Here is a 24,800-nt window from a genome sequence, read left to right as displayed (position 1 = left end):
AGGCGGGGCTACAGACGAGGTGTTCAGGCTCTTCTGCAGTGTGTTCTGATGGAGACAGAAGACTGGACCTTCACACCAGAACTCATAAAAACCACTGAAGGAAACAAAAACAGAAATATGTCTCCGACCATAAACAATTAATATATTGTTAATTAAACTTTAGCTAATAGTGCTAAAACATTATACATTATTTTTTAAACATTTTATTGAGTTTATTGAAAAGTTGCATCTGATGTTTCTGATATTCAGTGAATGTGAATCTCTTCAAGTTTATAATAACCACCGTTAATAACTTTCATCATTTAAAGTGAATTTATAAAATAAATAAACATTTGTCAAATTTTTGACAAACAAATTATTAATCAACGTGTTAATTCATGTGAATGTATCTTTACAATAAACAGCAGATTAATAAACAGTTTATTGTTTGTTAACAGTAAAATAACTCATGTTGAATCAAACATTTATTAACCAGAATTATTATAAATCATTGATGAAGCTCCACACACACACACACACACACACACACACACACACACACACACACACACACACACACCGAGCTGTGTCACACCACCGTCATCACACACACACACACACACACACACACACACACACACACACACACACACACACACACTCTGAGGTAGGTGAGGAGGAGCTCCACCACCACGCGCTCTGCCGCGTAAACGGGAGCTGGTAGACGCTCGCGGACCACCGGCCAGTCAGCTGTCAGGCTCAGTTCGGCTGCAGACCGGCGCCCTGCCCGCCCAGCGCTGCTCCACCGGCACCGGCACCGACCGCCGTTAACCCGGCTCATAAAGCGGCGCACACCTGGGCTCAGCGGCACCTGACTGGTTTTTACTGCGGAGTTTATCACCGTGGAGGAAAAATAAAAAAAGAAAGAAAGAAGGAAAAAAAAAAGAGTAAAGTTTCTTTTTATTGTCGCGGTGTTAAATAAAAGCGCCGGAGCTTCAGATTCAGTCTCCGAGGAGAGGACGGACCAGCGAGCTGCCCGAACCTCCTCAGAACCTCCTCAGAACCTCTTCAGAACCTCCTCAGCATCTGTGTCTCTCATCTGACCTGCTCCAGTGAGGTGAGTTCAAGGTTTCCTCTTTTAACTGGGTCCAGTCACCGTGATGGGCCGGGCTGTCGGTCCGAGGCTCAGTTCTGGTGCTCTCTGACGCACCGTGAATGTGGATGTTGGTTCTGCTGTTGGTGCTGTGGGCTGATGATCACTGTGTGGATCTGAGCAGCAGCTTCTCTCCGCAGGGGTTTAACCAGAAAGGTGGAGAGGAGGGCGAAGCAGAATGTGACTCATGCTGGTGTGATGTTGGACTCCTCATCAGGGTCCTTTGTAATGTGTGCAGGCTGATCCACACAGAGAGCTTCAGGCACTGATCAGGCTTTTTCCTGGAGGATTTCCAGGAGATGCAATTATCCGCCGGGTGTTGTGTGTGTGTATAACTGTTTGCTGCTCAGAAGCTCAGAGGACGACTGTGCAGATTAGATTCCTCTCTGTGAGTCAGTGCACATGCACACAGGGCCGTTCAGGAGGGAGAGTGGATGAAATGTAGCTCGAAGGCTCGACTGCATGCTGCGTCCTCTCTGCAGCTGAGGAGACGTGAAGGAGTGTGTTACAAACACACACACACACACAAAGAGGCAGCGTATCATTTTGTGACAGACACCCAGATGACGGTGCAGCAGCAGCACACAGATTAAAGGTCAACCCGTCTGCTCTGGCAGGTTTAATCATGGTGCCACGCTCGCAGCACACTCGGCTCAGGAGGTGAGACTCAAGCTGCCGTTCGCTTCGCCCTCAGAGAGAACTGTCGACTTTGTGTATATATCGGCGAGACAGATCCAGCCCGGACGTCTCTGCTCTGTCCTCTCGGCTCTGCGTGAGAATTTTTGACACTCCTTTAAGCCACTCTCATATTTATTATATTAACAAAAATTCAGGGAAAGGGAAAAGAAGCATTCCTTCATGGACCGAACGGCCACAAGCCCGGAAACAAAATATGCCAAAATCATCGGTGAAAGCGCTGCCTGCTTCGGTTCAGTCAGTTCAGAGCCCAAAGTGAAGAGCCTGAGCTGAAGATGTCTGCAGCTAAATTTGGATTCTTCTTTTGGGGATTCCTTTGTGTTTACGTAACCGTGTTTGGAGTAACGGCTGGTGTCAGCTCGGGTTTGATTAGAGGCAGCGGTGAGTGAAGTGGCTTCGAGAGCTTCCCGCACACTCACATCACTGATGTACATATAGTGTGCCGCAGACGGGGGATAAGAATAGCTTCAGAAACAGACTCAGTCGGGCTGTCAGAGATGGAATGAGAGAGATGGCAGCGAGGAGACGTGTGCAGACAGGCAGGCTGAGATGTGCTGAGCCCTGCAGTGAGCCGGGCTGGGCCGGGCCGGGCCGGGCCGGGCCAGGCTGTCTGGCTGAGTCTCACAGACAAGTTCGTCATTCATCACCCCACATCGCCGTCTGTCGCTCCGGCTGGTCAGAGGAGTGCGAGCAGGCAGCACATTTTCTCCATGTTTGAAGGGACAGGAGTCTGCATGACAAGCAGGCAGGAGGCCGTGCAGCGGGGCGTTCACTGACTCTGTCCGCTGTGTGAGAGCGTCCAGCGGAGCTGATGAATGTGGGAGACGGAGCTGCTTTGCCCTCGACGGTGTTTTGACAATAATACTCTCAAAACCAGTGTTGGGAAAACATTCAGACTCTGCATGAATGCAAATACACACGACTTCTGTCTGCTGCCTGTGTCACACACACACACACACACACACACACACACACACACACACACACAGACATGTAATTGAGACCCATCACTCAGGGAAGGTCAGCAGATGATCCACTGCCTGTTGTTATTCCTCAATATTAATCAAGCTAATGCTGCATGTTTTATTCATAGGTACATGCAGAGCCCCACAGTGTGAGTCCGGCTCTCTGTCAGGGCGTCGTAATCGCAGCGTTCAGGAGCAAGACGATGCTCAGTCTGCTCCTCGGAGCGAACAGTGATACTTATCCTGCTGCACGACGCTCCCACGGCAGAACAAACCAGAGGCGATTCTACGTGATTCTGGTTCTTTGACCCCCCCACGTCGTCTCACGCCGTCTCACGTCGTCTCACACCTCTGGAACGATGTGTGGCAGTTCTGCCTCCAACACATTTGACTACTTACGTTGGCAGTCTCACAAACCTTGAAACAGGAGCCGGGCCAAATGTCCTGAGAAAATGCATAATTTGGACTGGTGCTGAAATGTCACACATTAGGATGTTCCTTTGTAAGCAAGCCATGCATCAGGCGCAGACAGAGCCGAGGCTGCGGATTAACCTTATCCATTACAGAATAAAGAGGGCTGTGTGTCAGAGCCAGAGGTCGATCACACACAGGTCACAAAAGACGCACATGATAAAGACATTCAGAGAGTAGCAGGGAGAGACAGTGAAGTTGCTGACACTATTACTGGAGCTGGACTGGTTTGCATGTGATTAAAGTTAAGTATTGCAATATGTGCAGCCGCTCTCCCCGCCGGTCTGTATCAGCCCTCAGTTCTCTGTGTGAGTGAACTTTATTCAGGCTCCTGATTGTGACTCTCAGTGAAGACGAGGGCATCTGCTCTTGTAAAATTCAATTTCACAGTCATCTGCTGCAGTTATCTCTGCCACGTTAAAGCTGTTTACCAAGTGCAGGTGGCTGGATGAGCAGGTTCCGAGTGTGAGAAGGTTTCAACATCTGCTTGTGATTTGTGACTCCGACATTAATGAAACAAAATGTCTTCATCGGAGCCCAGAACAGAGTATTTTACGGCACATCTGCTGCGAGCAGTGCTGCATGTACAGCGCCGCACAAAGTGAGCAGCAGCATCAATAGGTGGTGCTAGACCCGAGAGGATGGCTGACGGCTCAGTAAACAGAGCTCCACACAGCATTAGGTGTGTGTGTGTGTGTGTGTGTGTGTGTGTGTGTGTGACAGAGATACAGACAGATTTTTTCTGATGGTTTAACATTTTCATACAAATGTCACTGTTTCCTGCGGCCTGTGACGTCTTCTCCTCCTCTAATACCTCAATTTGCAGCAGCCGCTCCTGAAGACGCTGCAGCTGCAGCACTAATGGCCGAACGTGCTCCCTCACTTCCCTGATCGATCCAATGTTCCCTGTCTGAAATCATGAGGGTTTGTTAGCAGGGCCAAAGGAACACGCAGTTCCACATCGTCTTTTTATTATTTCCTTTGGTCATTTCACGAGTTTACCTCAAAATCAAAAACAAAAAGAGGAATTTCTGTTAGAGGATGAAAACAAACAGGGAAACAGTGACTGTGAGAGACATATTAAAACCTCCTTACAGCTGTTCAGTTGGGCTTTTAATGCAAATCCTGGTTTCTAAATTCTCACCAAGCCAAGAGGAAGCCTCTGTTCCGGCTGACACTGCTTCAGAACAACAGTCAGTGATCACTCTGCTGAACGCTCAACGCTGACGGCAAACACACTCGCTCTGCACACAAAGCCTCTCAGCCGCCTGTCAAGCAGAAACGTCAGACGTCCTCTGGCTCCGGCTTCTTAAATGTCAGTGATTTGTTGATTTCCTGTGTCATTTATTACAGTAAATAATGAGTGTTTGGATTGTGTAGTGGTTCGACCAAAGGAGCAACTTTGGAATCGGTGATGATTATTTCTTACACTAAATGATTAAAAGTTAAACCGTGAAAATAACCTGCAGATCAGTCGATAATGAGAATGATGGCTAGCTGCACCGCCTGATGGAAGTGCAGGTTCAGTGAACTGGAGGGTGGAGGAGGCACTGAAGATGTAGGTGGGACAGTTGAGTGGATGTCTGGAGCTCCTGATGTCACTTCATGTGTCCTGGTGCCTCGTAACAGTCGCATCGTACTTCATCTGCCTGAGAAAATCCAACAGTAGGCCGACATTTTGCAGCGAGTGCTCCACATCACATATTCAAACACTAAAAACACGTCAGCTGATTGAGTGAATAATTCATGGTAGCGTTGTGATGCAGGCTCGTTATAGACTGTGTGCTAGTTTTGGATGAAAATACGTATTTGCCAACATTATGAATAGAAAAAGACTAAACATCCAACATCATATCATCACCTCATGTGATGGTGGCTCTGCTGCATCAGTAAAACATATTAATATATTAACACTGTTGAAGCTCCGCCCTCCTCACCTGTCTCTGTTTAGTTCACCTGTTCTGTCTTTGCCTCTTTACTTCACATTTCCTCCTTCCTGCTGGGTTTCCTCTCTTCAGCTGCCTGGTTAACAGTAACTGACTAGCTGTGAACATTTGGATCATGTGGTGGTGAGGATGAAACTAGTCATTTCAGTGGGAGGGTGTGGTTAGTCGGGACTGAATGTGCTGCATATTTATGAGGCGAGCGTTCTTCTGATAGAGGCTTTGGAAGGCGACTGTCACTGAATGGAACAAACATATCTGTATAAAAGATCCTATTAGCATGCTAATGTCCGCACGCTTCTGTTTTTCTGCTGTCTGCGCACCAAGAAATGACACAAGTCTAATTTCTTTTTCTCTTTATCTGGCTGGTATTTGCCGTCCATTCGCAGCAGTTCTTCCTCTTTGCTTTTATTCTCCCTTTTCATCCATCACAATATCTAGTTTACTCATCTTTGTTCTCTGTCCGCGAGCCTTTCTTTTTGTGTGTGCTGCTCTCATTTCATCTTCAGAGTGTTCTTCCTTCACGCTCCTCCTGTCTCATTTCATTGTTCTCTCTTGGTTTCTCAGAGGCCAGACTGACACACCGGCCCGTCTTCTCACACTTCATTTCATTTTCTCGGTCACTCGTCTGTCTTCTCTTCTCTTCGTGTCTTCGTTCTGTTGCTGTTCTGTCCGTTCACTCCTCGTCCTTCACACTTAATTGCATTCTCAGTCTGCGCTGTCTTGTGTCATCTCATCTCTCTCTTCCCTCCATCATCCCACCTCTGCTCTAAATCTTTTTCACCTCTCCATCCTGTGTTTGGTTGGAAAACACTTCCCGGGGGTTTTCCATGCCAAGGTGTCAACTTCTGATAGCCTCCTGTCGCCTGGGGAGACCTGCAGTCACAGGGTGGATAGAAGTCAGGCTGACTGACACACACACACACACACACACACACACACACACACACACACACACGCACACACACACATGCACACACACACACACACACACACGTGAGTGATGGCTGCTCTTCAGACCATCCTGGTTGATAGTTAAAACACATTTTCCTTTCTCAGCATGACATGTCAGAGAAAAGAGGACTCCACCCTCATATTGTCCTTAATCACATTAAAATAAGCCACGCCCCTCTGTCTGTCACCTGCACTCTCCCCTGCTGTTCACCTGCCAGGTGTCCAGATTATCACCTCAGATATGCTCGTCCTTTTTGTTTCACTCTGACATTTAGAGTGACGCACTGGAATATTTTTGGCATCTCTTCTCGGGATTTGGCACTCTCACATGGCGCTGATGCATCTGTCTGCGTACGTGTCTGAAATCTGTCAAGACAGTGGCACAGATACGGATCTCCTGATTCATGACCACTTGTGCTTTGCGCTATGCAAAAAACTTAAAGGGACAGTCCACTCAAAATTCAAAAGAACATATTTTTTGCCGTGCTCTTCATCCATCTAGACTGTTTGTTGGAATCATGTGGAGGATTTAGACTGATGCCTCTTTCACATGTGTTCACTAAATAGCCTGTTTAGCTGGAACAACATTTTTAGCTCAACTTAGCATAAAGACTGGAAGCAGGACAAACAGCGAACTAGTCCCATCCATTATCTGTAACTTCTTATCCTGTGCAGGCTCACAGGGGGCTGGAGTGGATCCCAGCTGACGCTGGGTGAGCGCCGGGTTCCTCCTGGAGCCGTCGCCAATTCATCACAGGGCGCATTCACGCCAATTCTGACCAATTAACCTGAGCTGCATGTCTGCGGACGGGGGCGGGGGGGGAGCCAGAGTACCCAGAAGGAACTCAAACAGACAATAGGAGAACATGCAAACTCCACAAAAAGCCTCCGTGAATCAAACCCTGAGAGGCGACAGTGCTGACTACAGCACCAACATGCTGCCTGACTAGTTACCATGGTCCCTCTGAAGCTGCGTCCTGGCTCGCAACAGCGTTCAAACCATCAGCACAGACTCCAGGAAGCTACCGCCCCCAGCCGGGGAATAGCCTGCTGTAGAAAAGCTGAATTAACATGTTGAATAAGTGAGATATGATGTTTAATTAGTTAGTTTCGGAGGTGCTGGTAGGCTGACTTTGACACATGAAGCTGGTTTCCCTGGTTTCCTGTCCTGTTCGATCTTCTCATCTAACTCAAACAATGGAGAACAATTCCTGTAAAATAAATTAATTCAGATTTGTTAAATAAGGAGAAAGAGTTTATTGAAGGTAATATGTGTTGCATGAAGGCTACAGGTCAGATGTGTTTCAGACCAAATACGATATATAACACACAGCTGAACCGCAGATCATTGAGAAATGTCTTTGACGCTGTAATAACTATCCAGCAGCAGCATGAAGGACAGCTCGCGCCCCTCTGGAGACCCCCAGTGTTCAGCCAGGTCTGGCTCTCAGGGGGTTTGGAAGCTGAGCCCGGTGGGTCGGCAGTAATTAACGCAGCGCGCTTTTTCCCTCGGAGGGCCGGCTCCGTGAGACATTCTGTTAATTCTGACTTATTACAATATCCCTCGCCGACCAGACCGCTCATTGATTTCCGTTGCCGTTCGGCTCTTTTTCATCCTGGTTTTGGCTCGCGCTCCCAGCCGCTGTATGACTCACAGCGTTGGCTGTAATTCCGGGTGTAATCGCCCCCAATTAAGGTTGCTGTGATTGATTGGTAGCACCCAGGGAAAGCTGCTACGCTGACTTGGCCAATGATTTCCTGCACTCACACACACATTCAGTTGTTTGTGTTAGCCAGTTTTGGAGGCATCATTTTGAAGCTGGATGCTACCTTGATGCTGTAGAAGACGCACAGATATTTATTTGTCAGCACATGAGCGTCTGCATAATGTCTGCCAAACTTCAAACGCTGCCTCGGTATGATCTCAGTTCTTATTACACGGCGGAGTCCTCTCCGTCTGCTTGATCTAATACTGGATTCTTCCAGTTACAAGAAAACGTTACAGATGAGACAAACTCCAGAGGGAACTAATAGAATAACTCTCTTTCTGTTTACCTTAAAGAACCCTTCATTTCCCGCTGCAGTGACAGCCAGCAGTCGGAGCAGCAGGCAGGTCCGGGCCGACTCTTTGTGGCCGTCTGAGAGGGCTTTGGGGGGCTTCAGGATGAGACTTTAGGGGCTTGTTATGCAGAGAGAGAGTGATTTACAGCATTACTCTCTCTCTGCCTGGAAAGCTCTCCTCGTCACTTGCTGCTTTACTCTCTTTCTCCTCGGCCGCTGGCTTCTCCTCCTGTTGTCTCTGTTTGTTTCTAATCGCTCCCAATGTTAATTGAATGTTTGCTCATTTTCTCTCCCTCGCTCTCTCGCATTACTCCCTTTATTTCCACCGCTTTCATTTTGTCTCGTTTGGACTCACGATATTAAAGGACTGTAAGAGCTCTTGTGCTACTAATTTATTTATCCTGCTGGCGACTGTGCAGCGTGGCGATAACAGCAGCGTCTCTCTCACTCCGCCCGTCTCCGTTTCTGTCTGTTTACAGCGTGTAGCACCCAGATCCAGTCCACTGTCTGACCCAGCGGAGCGTACGAGGAACACTGTGCCCAGAGGGGAATCGTAGTTAAAGCCTTTCGGCTCAAGTCCAGCAACAAAATACTTCTTTAATTGCTTTCCCATAGCCCTCAGCTGCAGTGGGCTTCCTCTCCAATTGCACATCGATGCATGTGGGAGTAGCGATGCAGGACAAAAGGCGGATCCTGATGGGACCCGCGCTGAAAGCAGATCTCTGAGAAAATAGTTTGTTGTGATCTTCAGCACATTCAGTGATTTACTGATTTGTAAACTATTACTATTATCCTGCTCTGCTCAGTTAAAATCATCCCACACACTGATTCAGTTTCATTCAGCCTGTAAGGAATATTTAAAACTTTTTACGAGTTTTAAAAGAAAAAAAAGCCCGTGTGGCTTCTGTTCCTGCATGTTTGTGGACAAGTCGATGCCGACTGCCTTCATTTCTCTCATTTTTTTTCCCTCCAGATCGGCGCAGTGACTGATAGAAGATTAAAATTCTTTTGAAAAACATACTTACTGTGGAAAGAGGAGCAAAGGTTTGGAGGGGGAGGCCTCGGGAGAGACAGTCCTCCCTCGCAGCGGTAATTGAGAGCATACTGTAGAAGAATGTGCGCATTATTTATTTTTCTTATTTCTCTGAAATTGAAAAAGCAAGGTTATCTTTAAGATGTGAATTATGATCTGCAGATGGAGAAGAGGGGGATGGGAGGTGGTGCACAGTAAGTCAGCTGGATGACGGCGCCGGCCTCGGCTCAGCCGGGCCGACGCTCCGAGCCGGCTGCTGAATCTCCAGAGGGATGTTTTCACGATTATGCAAATTCTGGTTTGAATTTTTATTTCGAAGCAACAGTTGAAAGTGTCTTTGTAGAACAAGAGAGTGACTGGAGCAACAATACAATTCTCACAATACAAAATTAATTGAAAAGGAAAAAATCGTATTGAATTTAGGACAGAAAGAAATAACATAAATATCTTTATGATTTCTTGGGACAACAAAATAAACTACATATTATTTTTATAATTTCTGGATGGTGTGTGTGTTCACTCGTGTGTGTTTCTGATGTTTTCTCCATGATTGCGGTTTATGGATTTGACATTATTAAGATATTTTTCATGAGATTTTATTTGCCTGTGTTAAGAGCCTGCTGGTAGAGATTAATAAAGATTTATACATGTCTGCTTTTAGTTCATGGAACATATTAAATCTCACATGACAATAGAATAATTGCTTTAATGTCAGAAACAGTCCAATAGTTTGAATCACAGCCGACTGAGATCTCTGATCCAACACAATTCATCAAGTTTAGTTATTTAAAGCAGTTCAGTTAAATTGCAGTTTAAATGAACATCAACAACTTTCAAAAACAATTAAAGGAATTGCTTATTAATTATAAATGAATAACAAATTATTCTAATAGTAAAAATAAGTTATAATAATATTAATGATAGTTAGAATTGTTATTGTTTATGTTTGTTAGAGTTTGACTCTGCAGGTGCTCGTCAATACTTTTGCAGATATTTGTATTTAAGGTGCAGTGTGGTATTTGAAAGGAAGTCAAACTCATACAGGTAATTTTCACAATAGTTAATAAGGAAGTCACACAAACTGAGAAATAGTTATTTGATATACATATTTCCATAAACGAATTAAAGGGTAAACGGATGGTAGACGCTGTGTAAAGTGAGAGACTTTCTGCGGTATAAAGGAAAAAGTTTATAAATGAATTTTACAAATCATTTCCCTCAGCTAGTAAAGTAGTAAAGTCCTGAGATATGTGATTAACAACAGTGTGTGAAATGAGTGAGAAAAACCCTGGAAAGCTCAACAGCAGGATGATGGTTATCTGTCAGATGAGTCAAACTAAGTATTTAAACATGTTGATTTAAAACAAAAGGATTTAAAGAAGTGACGTGTCCTCAGTGAGTTAATCACTGCTGCTCACACGTCTGTGGAGGTGAGACAAACACGTCTTCATGCTGGAACTTGACTTTGATGGTGCTGATGGATCATTACGAGGCTGAAACAGAGCAACACGTCCATCCCATGATTAGTTAATAGTGGGGCAATTTGCCGTGTCCTCTGCTGGCCGGACTCTTGCTGGTCTGTAAATGGTTGCCATGAGCGTGGCACAGATAATGGTGATAGTAACAGACAGAGAGGAAATGGGAGACTCGCCTCACCTTTGAATATGTGACAGTGTTGGACTGGAACCAAGCCAGCGACACACGTTTCCTCTCGAGCCAACCCACATGTGTGAGAGGACACCTGCATGATGTCGACTCACTGTGACAAACCACTTTGAACTCATCGACCAAAACGATGCACAGGCGGATCGAGACATGCAGTGAAAGAAGTGAAGCTTTTAAACAGACGCTCCATTTTCTTTGTCATATTAATGACCTGAGTTGAAAATTCAAAGACAGAATATTGAAGCTGCGCCCGAAATAAAGAGTGATTATCTCATTTGGATTTATTTTTAGAGCAGACGTTAAAAGACAGTCATTCCGCTCTAACGCTAACCTTCACTGCATGACAGTGAGTTCTGATGGAGCGTCGATGCTGCTGGTTCTGAACAGTCCAAACATCCATCGCTCTGAACACAAAGCATCTTCAAGACTTTGGCTGATTCTGAGCAGTCTGTCGCCACAGCAACATGATTAATATATCTGATCGTGGAGGTTCAGCCTGGATGAACACACACGCGCACACACACACACACACACACACACACACACACACACACACACACACACACACACACACACACACACACACACACTCACACACTCACACACACACACACACACACACACACACACACACACACACACACACACCACGTCAACTCTCCACCAGAAATCAGAAGAATTCATGCAATCATTAGTTTAGTATTTGCAAATATTCTTTTCTCAGAAATTTGAATATATAGATCAAATACAGTATTATATACAATGAAATGCTTAAGTAGTTATGATATAAAATAAAATGCTGGGGTAAGTGGAACATAAGGATCAGGTTTATGTACAGATAATAATATGAAGCTTTAAAGTAAGTGAATACTTTGACATTTTGCACAGCACACCTTCATGCTCTCATGCAGGTGTGAAGCTGTAGAGTCAGGAGACAGTTAGCTCAGCTTCAGTCTAAACTAACATGCCTGGTTGTACTCCTCTTACTTTTCTCCAAAGGTTAGTTCACCTGAACTAAGAACGAACACGTTTTCACTGCGCTACGATGAGTCGGGCCTCACAGGTGTCTACAGTAGCCCAGAGCGGACAAACTACTGTCAGCCCAGTGTCCTGGATGTAATATAGACAGCTAATGTTTCTGCAGACCACAGATAGAGTCTCATTTTTGTGAGTCATAGACTACGAACCATATGGACATTTCTGAGGTGATCGGAGCTGAAGGACCGACAGCTGCCGAGACACTGACCCAGTCTGAGACCGCTTCAATAGTTATAAACATAAAATCACAAGATATTTTGGGACAAATGATTATGGGCCTAAACCTCACCAGAACATAGGTACAGCATTGTCACAATGTGAAACAGAGAGTTGAACAGAGAGCAGAGTTGCAAATTTAAAAGGGAACAGTGAGGGAGGGGTATTTAGTTGGTTGCAACCTCAACACCAGATGGCACACTGCACATCACAGCCTTAAGAAGCAAACAAGCACAGAAACGTCTCCAGGGCCAAATTCCTGTCAGCTCTTACAGACGATCAATAGAAAGCATCCTGTCTGGAGGAGAGGAAGGCTGTACAGCCAGTGATCAAACCTCTCAGAAGGTTTTCTGCTCCCGTCTCAAGCATCAGCGACATCAGTGATCGTCTGCACAGCCACAGTCTGTCCACCCTGCTGCCGTCGGATACAGAAGAATCTGCCTCTGTTCCACCCGACGACTCCGGTATAGAAAAGACTTTGTTTTAGTTTCCTCTCCTCTGAAACTCCTCTTCACCGTGCCTCCCTGCTGCTCCTGCTGCTGTGTTGAACCTTTCACTCTTCATACATTAAAACATTTCCAAATCATTTTGGGGTTTAGACCAAACATCTCCAGGCAGTGTAGCATTTCCCTGGAGGAGATGAGTCGGAGCTATTTGCACATAAATTAGACTTTACCAGAGTTTTGTTGTTCTGAGGTGCAGTCAATAATCCAGCTCTGCAGAAACCAGCGTAATGTGGTTTTACTGAGGGTGCCAGGGCAAGACCGGTCAGAGGGTCTGAGGACCCGACCCTGCTTTACAGTACAGCTGTGTTTAGGGTTACAGAGCCAATGAACAGTGTCATTTTGCTTTTGAGTGCAGCGTGTCACTTGAAGGCTGAGGAATAAAAGAAAACATCACCCTGATGTTAAAAAGCTGCTCTTGACGTGACGTGGCAAAGTGTGCCGTGCCGTGGAGGCAAAGTGTGATGGGAGCCGAGCACGAGGCTGCGGCTGCTGGAGCGGAACGTTTCTCAGCCAGGAAATGTGTGTCCTTGTGTAGGAGAGCAGCATCCTTTCTATCCTCCATGATGTAATTAGATCCATTATTCAGGGACTATAAAAACCGGCTTGCCCATGTCTGTTAATGATTTGGGAACCTTATCACCGTGGGCTTGGTTTCATTCCAGGCAATTCCGCTCAGGCAGCAGCACTCAAGCTTGTCATTATCTGCCGCCTCCAATCAAGGATGAACTTTTTTTTCCTTTTCTGAATAGCATTGTTTCTGGACATTTCCCTCCCTTAACGATGACAATTTGACAAATACATAAAGTTGGAAATATGCCCCTGAAATGGTTTCCAATTACTGGAGGTATTTATACTGAGCTGAGCAGCGCTGCTCTGTCCGCCCCCGACTGCTCGCAGAAGAAGAATAGTTAAGAGATCTGCTCTGGTCTTCAACAGATTATTATTCTTTGGCTAAAAATAACTTGTGGTCTCCTGCAGAAGGAAGATAGAGAGAGAGAGTGTGTGTGTGTGTGTGTGTGTGTGTGTGTGTGTGTGTGTCTCTTTACCACCTAATGTTCCCTAACAGGACTTCAAAGCCTCATTCTGATGTTCTCTGATATCAACAGTCTGCATCTGTGACGGTTCTGGGAATCAACGTGTGGCTACAGACTTAATTATTATATGAAACAACAATATATTGGCTGAATTGCAACGATTAATAGATAAATTATTCTCTGCTTCTTATCAAGTCAAATGAAAAGACTTTATTTCTGCCTTGACAACACTTTTTTAGTTGATGCAGTTCCAAATGTTTTCATTTTTCCTGCCTCCAGTTTTGTGTTGGATATGACGAGCTGACTCATTACAGCTCGCTGGTAACAGTGTTGTTTTCTCTGCATCAGTGGGAGCACGATGGATTTACATAAATGAGGAATAAAAAGCAGTCAGAGCTGTAGGTCAAAGCTGACATGATGCAATATGATACGCTTTAATGTCGCTGTGGAGAAACGTGTCGCGCTGCACACATGAAGAGTATCAAAGAATAAGAAAAAGAAACAAACATATTTCTATATTTCATGACTAGTTACGTGAACAGTGGCGACATCACATCATCACAAGGTGCCTCTGAACTGTGTGTTTGGTGGTTTGTCACACCTGCACCAGGACGACCAGCGTGACCTCCTGGTCCAACAGCCAGAGAACCACATTTCCCTCTGCAGGCCTGAAGACCTTCTCCTCCTCACAGTCAAAGCTCCTTTTCTAGCACTGTAAACACCAAAGATACCGTCCCGGGCACACAGGCTAACTGAGCTAACAAGCTAGCAGCAGCAGTCAGCTGTGACTTTATGTGAGGGTTAGGGTTAGGGAGCTGGCAGGAGATCAGAACCATTCACCCAGGTGACAGTGCAGGAACAGAGTGTTGGTTTGTCAGTTGAAGACTCTGCACAGTGAATGAACTCCAGTCAAACTTGACCTCACATACAAAACATGTTTCAACAAAGCGCTTTACAGAGGGATGGATTTCAGTTTTATTCAGAAGTTCTGAGGGTTCTGGACGTAGAACAATAGAATCAGTTCTGTGTTTCACTTGTAACCAGAGATGCGTCTGCATTTTGAGCAGGCGAGACGTGGACGCCTAACATCCCACACACACACACACACACACACACACACACACACACACACACACATCCCCAGAGCTCCTCATGCAACATCAGCTTTTATTTTCATCCCCACTGAAGACGCTGCAGACGGTGAAATCAGAAGTCAGGCTCATAATCCTGCTGCGATGGAAACGTGAAGACAGAGCTGACTGCACCATGTTGTCCTACTGTCATGAAGCTGGACAAACACTGGACACGGTGTTTCATTTGTTTTAGTGACAAACACAGTGACGCTGTGTGTCATCAGCAAAGAACAGACATGCTGCTGTCTGTCTGAGAGCATCAGGACTTTAACGTGATGAACTGGTTCATGTTAGCCGACTGGCTCGGAGACCAGCCGCTCCAGAATGTGCACAAGGTCGCATCGTTTGGACTGTGGTGGAAAATCTGATCCTTCACAAAGAAATCCAGCGTCCAGCTGCAGTCAGCTACTGAAAGGTGCACTTTGTAGTTTTGGGAGAGACATTTTAGTCAGAAGCGAAAGAGCTTCATCGACTGATTATTGTCACGACTGAATAAACAAACTCAGTTCCATCCTGTTTATATGTGGCGGACCCTGCCACAGTGTTCTGGGGGCCTCATTTTCCTCTGAGAGCAGCTTGTTAAGTAACACTTTGCGTTATTACATCATTAATACTGTAAATATTAAAAGTCGGACTTTGAACTTGTTAGTGCCTCTTTAAACAAGCTGTCCACAGTCTAACGTGCTGCGGGAGCAGCAAGCAGGCGCCTGCGGGCATGTTGATGGCCATCAGCTGTTCTCCGGGTTTTGTATGTTGATTGACTGATTGAATGTAAATTCCTCTGCGGTCATTCTCGCGTGTCCGGCTCCTCACACGGACGATTCTGTCGCTGCAGTCTCAGAATGTCAGCAGTGGTGATATTTACCGCGGCACATGTTGTCTGGAGGTGAACTGTGTATTGGTTTAGGGAAACGCCTGCTGGGTTTCCTGGAAACGTGTTTTCATATCAGCACAAGATTTTCCTATGATGGAAACATGGTTGTAAAAGGTCACGGAGAGAAAGCTGGTGCTTTGTATCCATTAAACGAGGTTTTTCAGTGTGTCATGTAGGTATGTGCTCTGCTGTCGCTCTGGATTATTCAGGACTGATAGGCCTGGACTGAATCGCCTGCGCCGTGTGTCTCCTGTGTTTTTGCTTTGTCGGCTGTAACTGAGCTATTTGTATCGAGCTCTTTTTTTAAAATCCTCCCACCTTCCACCAGATTTATCGTCAAAACGTATGCTCCATTCACCCCGCGTTCATCCCGGAGCTCTTACTTTTTCCTATAGCTGTCAATCCTTTTCCATCCCAGTAAGCCCTCTCTGTCTGACGCTTTCTGATCCGTCTTGTTCATGTCTGAGATTGAGGAGCGGGATCAGGTTGGATCTCTGCCCTCGGGCCTCTGATCTCACTCTCTGGGATCCATTTGCTGTCTGATTGTGATCTTTGATCCAGTGGGGCTTATCTTTTATTTTTGATTTGTTGCACCTCTTCTCTGGTAATGCTTCTACAAGCTGCACTGCAGCCGCATCAGACCAGCTGATCTGTCTTCTTCCATACAGCTTTTTGTGCTTTGATCTGTTTTATCACTTAGTAATAATTCCTTCTATGTGGCGCTTTGGAGAGAAGACTTAACCTTTGGTCTTGTTCAGCCGCCTCGTCCAGAGGGCTCAAATGCAGAGACAGCTCAGGCCTATAACGTCTGCAGGCTGGACGGACTGAAGCAGAGTAAAGACTTTAGTTATTCTGTCTCTTTTCACTTGTAGTCAGTATTCAGGCTCAGTCCAGTTCACTAGAATTAATGTTGGCACTACGTGTGTGCTGACCACGGACATGTTGAACACAGACTTAGTTCTATATGTCGTTTTGTTGCTGCGCCTGCAAAAAATTTTTGTGAGAGTTGTTGAACAGCCGCTTGTCAAAGCTAACATTAGCTTGTCTGTCCTGGCTAGCTTGGCTTTTAACACATCATTCTTCATCTCAAAGTGGTTTTCCTGCGTTCAACATTATAACGTATTCTGACTCGAGTAATTTGAATCCCTCGTCCTCTACCACACTGATGGCAGCGTATGTCTCGTCTAGCCGCGTGCATCCTTACTCCCCACAGCGAGCAGCAACACGAGTAGCATCACAGCTTTCTGTTCCTGCACTGAGCTCAGTCCTAAATCCAGCCTCGATCTGGACTGTCCTCTGGTGGCTTTGTTGAATAAATCCAAAATGATAAATCAGACCCTGAACATCTTCTTCTGTGCCGAAAAACAGTTTGAACAGATGTTAATGTTAGCGTGGTTGCTAGCCATCCGCTGGCATTACTACAGTGGGTCGGGCTGACTCTGTCGACCAATCAGTGGCAGCTCTGATCGTTAACGCACAGCCAATCTCAGCTTGCTCATCTAAACTATTAACTTCTATGAACATCAAACATTAATATAACAGAGGAGCTGGCTGGACCGAGCCTGTGATTATGGAAAGATCTGAGTTCAACATATCGATGGTTTGTATAAAAATACAACACCATCATTTTATTCTGGCAATTGATTCAATTTAAAGAAATGTTTAGAAATGTATTAAATACACATTTTCCTGTGCTGAACAGTCAAGCTTCTGTAGCTGAGAGCATCATATCTAACTGCTGCTGTAAACTGGATATATATGATGCATATTTCCCAAAATGTCAAACTTTTCTTTGAATGTTTGAGAGAATTTCATCTGAGATGTTTCTGAGTTGAAATGAGTTTTCCTGTGACACTGAATCAAACCTGGCAGAGGTCACACAGCAGTCACCATCTGTCCTCTGCTCTTTTCCTCTTTTGGGAAATGAGTCAAAAACAAACGTCATTGGTTGGCGAGCTGAGATGCACTCTAAGTGGAAAGTCAAGAGGAAATGGAGAGGCTTGGGAAAAGAAAGGTTGCCAGACGAGAGGACTTTGATCCCTGAACATACCCTCCGCTCAGTGGCAGATGTATGGAAGCACCTGAAGCTCTCCACACGGCCTCCGAGACGCTGGAAGAATGGAGTGACACTTAGTCGGTTCAGGAAATAAACAGAAACTTAGCGTGAAGACGTCAGCGTCGGGGAGGGAGCTGCTCACCTGACAGAACAAAGCGCGGGCGCGTAAACAGACTCCTTTGTTTACTGGTATCAGGAGGAGGAAATGTTTTTCAGGGGATTATATGACGGCTGGATATATTCAATAAACCTGACAGCAGAGCTGAGTGCTCGCCGCACTTATTGGAAATCCCGTCATGTGTAGCGACAGGCTGAACCGCAGGTACAGTCTCTTGTAGATGATTATTATAAACTGTGTAGCGTGAAGTGGTTATTAATGTGCTTTAAATATGCAGGTCTGTCGTCGACCCTCGTAAGAACGTGTTGTTCATTCTGACCACGTCCGGTTCCCCTACGGCAGCGCTGAGGTAACGAAGCAGACGCAGGATCGCTGACTGTCTTCTAGTGATGTGAAAATCAAACTGGGAAGTGTTATACGTACGAATTTTAGTTTAACATCAGACAATCTTCAATGTGCAGAACTGATGTGTGTTATGATGTCATGACGTCTGTGTGTTGGGTGGCCCAGAGATGTGTACTGATGTTAGCATGATGTTAGCATGCTAAGCAGCCCCAGCCCATCCCAGGTGAGTCCTGGTCCCTGTGCCAGCGGTGGAAACACCAGTACCTCCCAGATCCCAGAGCTCCCAGTCCGGACTGCTAGCTCTGGAGCTGTCTTTACTAACTAGCTAATGGCAGCTACAGATAGCAGCAGTTAGCGGTTCCTTTGGTGCTGACCCGTTTGATGAGGGTATGAATTCTTACATACTGCAGCTTCATCATGCAGCGTTCCTCCTGCACGTCACCGTGCCGCTCCAGCTACACCGATGTTACATCGGTCTGAAACTGGTTCTCTAACCAAACGGCGGCTCAGCAGCGGCCCTCTGGGACGTGGTGACATTAGCGTGAATTAATCACCTCTATGCAAATGAGCCAAGGTATTGAAAGCTGCAATCACACCAGTGTTTTTCCTTTGTTAGCCAGACTGGCTGCACGGCTGACACTGATTAACATCTCATTATTCTTGTACTGTCTAATGACGCTGTTGTGTTGATTGTCAGGTTTGTGCTTCTGGAAAAATCAAAGCAGGTGATTGTGCTGCAGTTGAAACCAGAGCAGAATCACAACATTTCAAAGCTTTTCGGGTGAATAAAGAACCAAACTGGAATAATTCCATATTGGTGAGAAGTGGTGGAGAAACAGTCGTGGTGTCTTTGCATTATAATGATGGCTGAGTGTCGGGCATGCTCAGTGAGACCAGGAGCTGTAGGTGCAGATGTTGTAATGATGTCAACAAGACATCAGCAGCATTAAATTAAAGAGAATTAAATTAAATTTTTCGCAGAAACAGAAGTGTAGATTTTATTACCGATAATCGAGTTTGAGTCTCGAGCCTGGGTCAAGCTCCAGAAACACTGGATCCTGCGGCGCTGATCCAACTCTCTCCGACCCCACACCTGCAGTGTGTGGCACAGGCCTCCTGATAAGAATTAGACGTTTGGAGACCCCGGGGAAAGCTTTATTCAACTTTCTTTAAAAGGCTGAGTTGTTCTCGACGAGACGAGCAGCACAAGTGTCGCTTTTAGATTCAGTCTCTAAATCTGGAAACTGTGTCTCCGCAACTCTGACGACCAATTATCATGTGAAACTGCTATTAATCAGTGTGTGAAGGTGGTGGATCAGACAGGGATATTTCTTAGAGCTGAATGCATGTAGGATCCAGTTTTTCAAGATGAAAGGAACATTAATTTATGATATTTAAGTTTCAGAGAACTCAGGCTGGTCAGACGGGGGATGGACGGGGCAGCCGGTGGTTCAGCTGTAAATTGGTCTGAGACAGAAAGGGGAATTCTCCGGCTCTTTGGCCTCAGAGTCCCGGTGGTCCCTCCGCACATTAATTCACAGACCACCGTGACTGTAACCTTGAGAGACCTGCGGAGAATGACAGATAGAAAAGTGGGAAATGAGAGTGGGAGAAGGTTGCAGAGAGCAGCGCATAATGGGTTCAAGTCCTGCCAGGATGAATATGGAGCGTGTAATTGAATGCAGGGAGGAGTTCACTTTTGGCAATCGAGCATGGCTCTTCCTCCTGACTTCAGTTATTGTTATAACACAATTTACATTTCAATATCTTTGAACCAGCAATGAAGCACATGACAGCTTGTGGACTCGGTGAAAAGGGCCACCAGGAGTAACGAACCCACAGAGAAATATGACCCGGCTCCTGCAGATTCTCTCAGATTTATTGGGGGTTTATATTTTTATTTTATTTTACAGGCAGTTATTTTGCTGTGTTGCTGCTCTTATCGACTCTTTTTTAGCTGCTCATCACCTGTTTTCAGTGAAAAAGCTTTAAAAATCAAACTCTCACAACCTGCACAGCACTAAATGGAAGAAGGCCAAAGTAAGAGACGACAAACCAGCGAGCTGAGTGTGTCTCGCATCCTTCACCGCCCACATTCAGCAGCAGGTGATAGTCATTTGCCTTCATTTGCTGGCAGATGTGTGACTGCACCCTCATACCTGTGCCAGTTTAATGCCGTCGTGCTGCAATGTTTTGCAATGAGAAGGCCACAAGCTAGAACAAGTCGGTCTTATCGACTCCACGCATCATGAAGTACTGCCAGAAACTACTGGTCTTCCTCTTCAGTATGTCAGTCATGTGTTCACGGTGTGTTTTTGTTGTGTTTGCATGGCTTTAATGTAACTTTGTTTTTTCAGATGAGTTGATTTCATGCTGAGTGTCGATGATGAAGCAGCGACTCTCCAGCCAGCTTCAGAGTCGCTGCTTCGTCTTCTCCTTTTTAAATCTGACTCTTGAATGTGTTCCGGATGCAAATGATTTGTTTTGACACCGAGTCCAGAACCAGAGTCGCTCTCTGTATTTTATTCATGACAGGCAAAATAAAGTGCACAACACAGCTTTCCCAGACACGCTCCAGACAGATTGCTAAAAAGACTGTAATTTCCAATACAGGCTCATTTGGAGATGTCACCGAAATGGAAAAACCCTGTTTATGTTGGGATGTTGTGAAACAGCAGTTATCCTAAGACGCATGGGCACACCTAAGGCTGTTAACCAAAGATGAGTTATTAGCTGCTGGAGCTGAAAAGTGGCTTGGAGAGCACCAACCTGTTCCATGTAGTCATAAGTGGAGAGAGGAAACAGTATGATGGCTCCCATCAGTCTGCCTGGCAAACACTGAATAACACCAATTTACATATGATGTATGTTTGTAGTGCTTGAAAGGAGTCCATGCCAGTTAGAAGAAAAATGAAAGGGAGGCAGAAGTTTAGAGCAGCGACATGGGCACTGGATTAAGCTGATGTATCTGGATAAAGTCTGCGAGATGATGTCCACCAGAGTCCACGTTTCCCCTCTTAATCCCCCCGTCTCTTCTCTGTCTGCCCCTTTAATTTCTCTCTGGTCTGAGAGAGGAAGTGTGTGGGATGTCATGCTGTACGAGATCAGGCATCAATCAGCTGTTTACAGCGAGCCAGCGACAGACCTCTGATTACAGGAGGCTTGTTTTCAGCAGCTGGAAGGTAAGAGCACACGTTGCTCCATGCTTCAGGGCCTCTCACCGTATTCCTGCCACTTCACGGGTGAATAACAAGCGGGATTTGTTAAAGGTGCGTGAGCTCAAATGCCGGAAGGCAATACAGACGCTTTAGGGTGAATTACAGCTCCGAATGTCTCTTTAAGGGCCAGCAGCAGAGCTTTTAATAAAGGATGTAGGAACCGCCGACCTCTGGCCTGAATTCTCTGCTCTCACTAGAGTGAAATCGATACCTGAAATTGTGAGAAAAGAACAGCTAAAGGGCGAACACTGCAGGTGGACACGCCGCGGTTCAAATTAGAGATTTTCGGCAACAAGAAAACAAGTTGAGGAGTTTAGTCCAGTTCTGCTCTTGAAGTGTATGAAAATGAGTGCATGTTTAATATATTATAAAACATAATAATTCATTTGGTCTGAATGTAAGTTTCATGTAGATATCTGTTAATTAAAATGTTTACCCTATTCATATACACACATCTCCACTTCAGTTGCTCTTACATCCTCCAAACTTACCAAGTTTGGCTTAAATGCTCCCCAAAGCTTTTATTTTGACAGTTTTAAAGTCCCTAACTTCCTGTCCCTGCTCGAGTGAAGGAGAGAGTGTTAGTGAAAGTTGTGTTCCTGCATTTGTTTAAAACATCTTTATTTTTATCAGAATCCATTTTTATTTCTGGTAAATCTCTCCTGAAACTAAATAAAAGCCTCTCCACACACCTGGCTCTGCTCAGTTGCCTCTGTGGCAGATGGACTTGATAAGGTTCGCGGTAGGTTTCCTTCCAGTTCACTGTAAACGTTTCACGGCTGGTTCCCTCTTTGTTTTTTGATCCCTGCCCACAGGCATCCTGAGTGCACCACTGTTTTTATGTTGACAGTATTTTCCATAATTCCCCTTGACATGCAAAGTATATTTTGAATGAGATAAGACGATTTGCACGTTTAAACATCACATGTCAGAAAACGTACATATATTCTGTGTATAGATATATCAGTCCTCCTCATGTTGGTGTTGTCTTCTTCGCCCTGGTGCTGTCTCTTCTTCAGGATGTTTCACTTGTAACGAGGAAGATTGCATCTGTAATAAAGCGCACTGACCTCCTGAACATGAATCACATCGTGCTGCAGGAGATAACTGTCCAATCAATCCACACTGTGAATGCTTTGTGTATCTGGACGCATCTCGATGTGTTTACTCATCATGTAGATGAGTTCCTGCTGTCACAGTCTGTTTGGTCTTCCACTGGTCAACCATGAACACATGCTCGGGCTGTTCGGGATGCTACAGACCAGATCAGGCCTCAGCAGTCCTTCTCATTGTTGTCATGTTTTACAAAAGACTCAAAGTATGCAATCAGCCAGAGGGGGGTTGGACCAATGAGCCACCATGTGTGCATTCAGAAGTGATCAATCGTAGAATGAAACAAAGAGAATCTACATAGATTTGCATGAATATTCAATAATTTCCAAAGGCATTAGCCGGCAGCAGCTCTGAGTGATGGACTGGGAGCTTCATGGACTTGGTTGTATTGTGGCAGTGCTGAGGCATCGCTCACCAACTGACTGAGCGCCTCTGACGTCAACACTTGATATAGAGGACTGACAGCGTGCAGACTGAAACGCAGCAGCAAGTCAGCATCAAGCAGAGACAAAAATGCACAAATCAAGCCATGAATCGCCTAAATTGGCAAAAATGTGGAGAAAAAAACTCGACTTGCAGAACTTGACACAGCAAAACAATTTCATTATTTTCTAAATCTATTGACAGGCCGTGCAGACGGCCGGCCGCAACTGTGCTGAATAAGGAGCTACACACTCTGTGATATCAGCCAAGTAAAGCCGTCCTGGTTCGAAGGCGCCGTCACATACGTTCACAAAGTGCAGCCGTCTCTCTCAGTCAGGAAACTGTAGAAATGTAGTTCTCAAACCGTGATGTTGCAAAGTCATTCAACACTGATCACTAACGATATAGAAAATGTATTGGTTCAAAGTCACAGCAGGTGGTGTCATACTTGTAGTTAATTGATGAGGTAATTTTACATTTTGGAGGGAGGGATGCTAAAAAGTGGGGAGGATAAAGAAGAATTATAAGGTTAGTTCGACTTTTTGGGAAAACTGGGAAGGGTCTTTCTTTTTCTCGGTCCGTGTTTATTAAAAATGTCCAATACAGATTAACAAACAAAGGGATTAAAGATGGAGTTGGTGAGACTGTGGAAACCAGGAAAAGTGAGCTGAATTTGAGAGACATTCCTCCAAGACAATGAACCTACACTGCCGGACTACATCGACTGCTAGTCGAAGTATCATCAGCTGGTCCTCTACGCTCAGCACCTATAGACCTTAGACCTATTGACCTATAGAAACATAAACAGACAACTGTTTAATGCCGACATGCTACAACCATGTGAGCACAAGCCGTCACAGATGTACCTCAATCTAAAAAGGCTACCCAGTGGGACAGTTAGCGATCTCCGGTTGTGTGCTTTGTGCTAAGCAGCTCTGTTGGCTCAGGGCCTGTGTGCTTTGTGCTAATCTGTTAGCAAGAAACTCCAGCAAACGTGGTTATTGTTTATACTCATTGCTTTCAAGTTAGTATGTTAATATTGGGAAATTATGGCCCTACTTTTTCTGCCATTCATGAGCCGCTAGCTCTCAGATAGTTAATACATCCTGATCGTTGAGACGATGAGTGCGGGGCAGCGTGTAAAGGACAGTGTGGGCGCAGACAGGCAGGTATGTTTGGACGACTGGATGAACTGATCAGATCTGCAGCAGCCACAGTCACTGGATTCTTTTCTTTTATTTGTCGCAGCACTTCATTTATTGATCACTGTTGGAATGTAAGAGATTTTGTATGGGGATAAAATAACGTTCCAACCTTAGCTCTAAACTTTTCAGATGTCATGTTATATTACTGTAAAGTAAAACTGTCAGACCTGCTGAAAGACGTTCGCCTGGACGCTTTTTGATTTTCAGTTATGCTGTTTTTAGAAGTTTTGTGTCTTGTCTGATTGCTTGGTCGCATTTAAGGTAGAGCAGGGAATAGTGTCTGTGTGTGTGTGTGTGTGTGTGTGTGTGTGTGTGTGTGTGTGTGTGTGTGTGTGTGTGTGTGTGTGTGTGTGCATTCTGTGGAGCACAGACAGATTAGTTGAAAATATGATGTGTCACCATAACGGGAACCTGTTTAATGTTTAAAGGATGTGGTCGTTGATTAATCTGTTGGATCTGCCAGCAGAGTCGGAGAGAAAGCCTTGAAAACGTGGTTGGAAAAGGGGGAGAAAGAGGCGACTGCAGAGAGGAGGAGGGCAAAGCTTTTAAAGGGGGAGATTGTAGAGGAAGGGAGGAGGGAGCGGGGGAGAGGAGAGGGCTG

At 45.4% G+C, this 24,800-nt stretch overlaps 1 protein-coding gene and 1 long non-coding RNA gene across 4 annotated transcripts in view; one reads left to right on the top strand and one right to left on the bottom strand.

The window, feature by feature from the left end:
• Positions 1-682: 682 nt before the first annotated feature.
• Positions 683-24,800, top strand: part of calcr (calcitonin receptor) — a 56,696-nt gene continuing 32,578 nt past the window's right edge. For all 3 annotated transcript variants that reach the window (XM_037094085.1, XM_037094084.1, XM_037094083.1), the window contains exon 1: positions 683-1,096. The gene's annotated coding sequence lies outside the window, so the exon portion shown is untranslated. The remainder of the gene's footprint in view (positions 1,097-24,800) is intronic.
• LOC119017409 lies at positions 11,340-13,081 on the bottom strand. The gene is made up of 3 exons (XR_005074420.1): positions 12,851-13,081; positions 12,108-12,732; positions 11,340-11,416 (listed from the first exon to the last, which is right to left on the bottom strand). It is a non-coding gene; the product is annotated as an uncharacterized LOC119017409 (long non-coding RNA).

The sequence above is a fragment of the Acanthopagrus latus genome, chromosome 3 (genome assembly GCF_904848185.1).
Source record: "Acanthopagrus latus isolate v.2019 chromosome 3, fAcaLat1.1, whole genome shotgun sequence".
Lineage (NCBI taxonomy): Eukaryota > Metazoa > Chordata > Actinopteri > Spariformes > Sparidae > Acanthopagrus > Acanthopagrus latus.
Note: the sequence above shows the minus strand (reverse complement) of the source record. Positions and strands in the feature narration are given on the sequence as shown.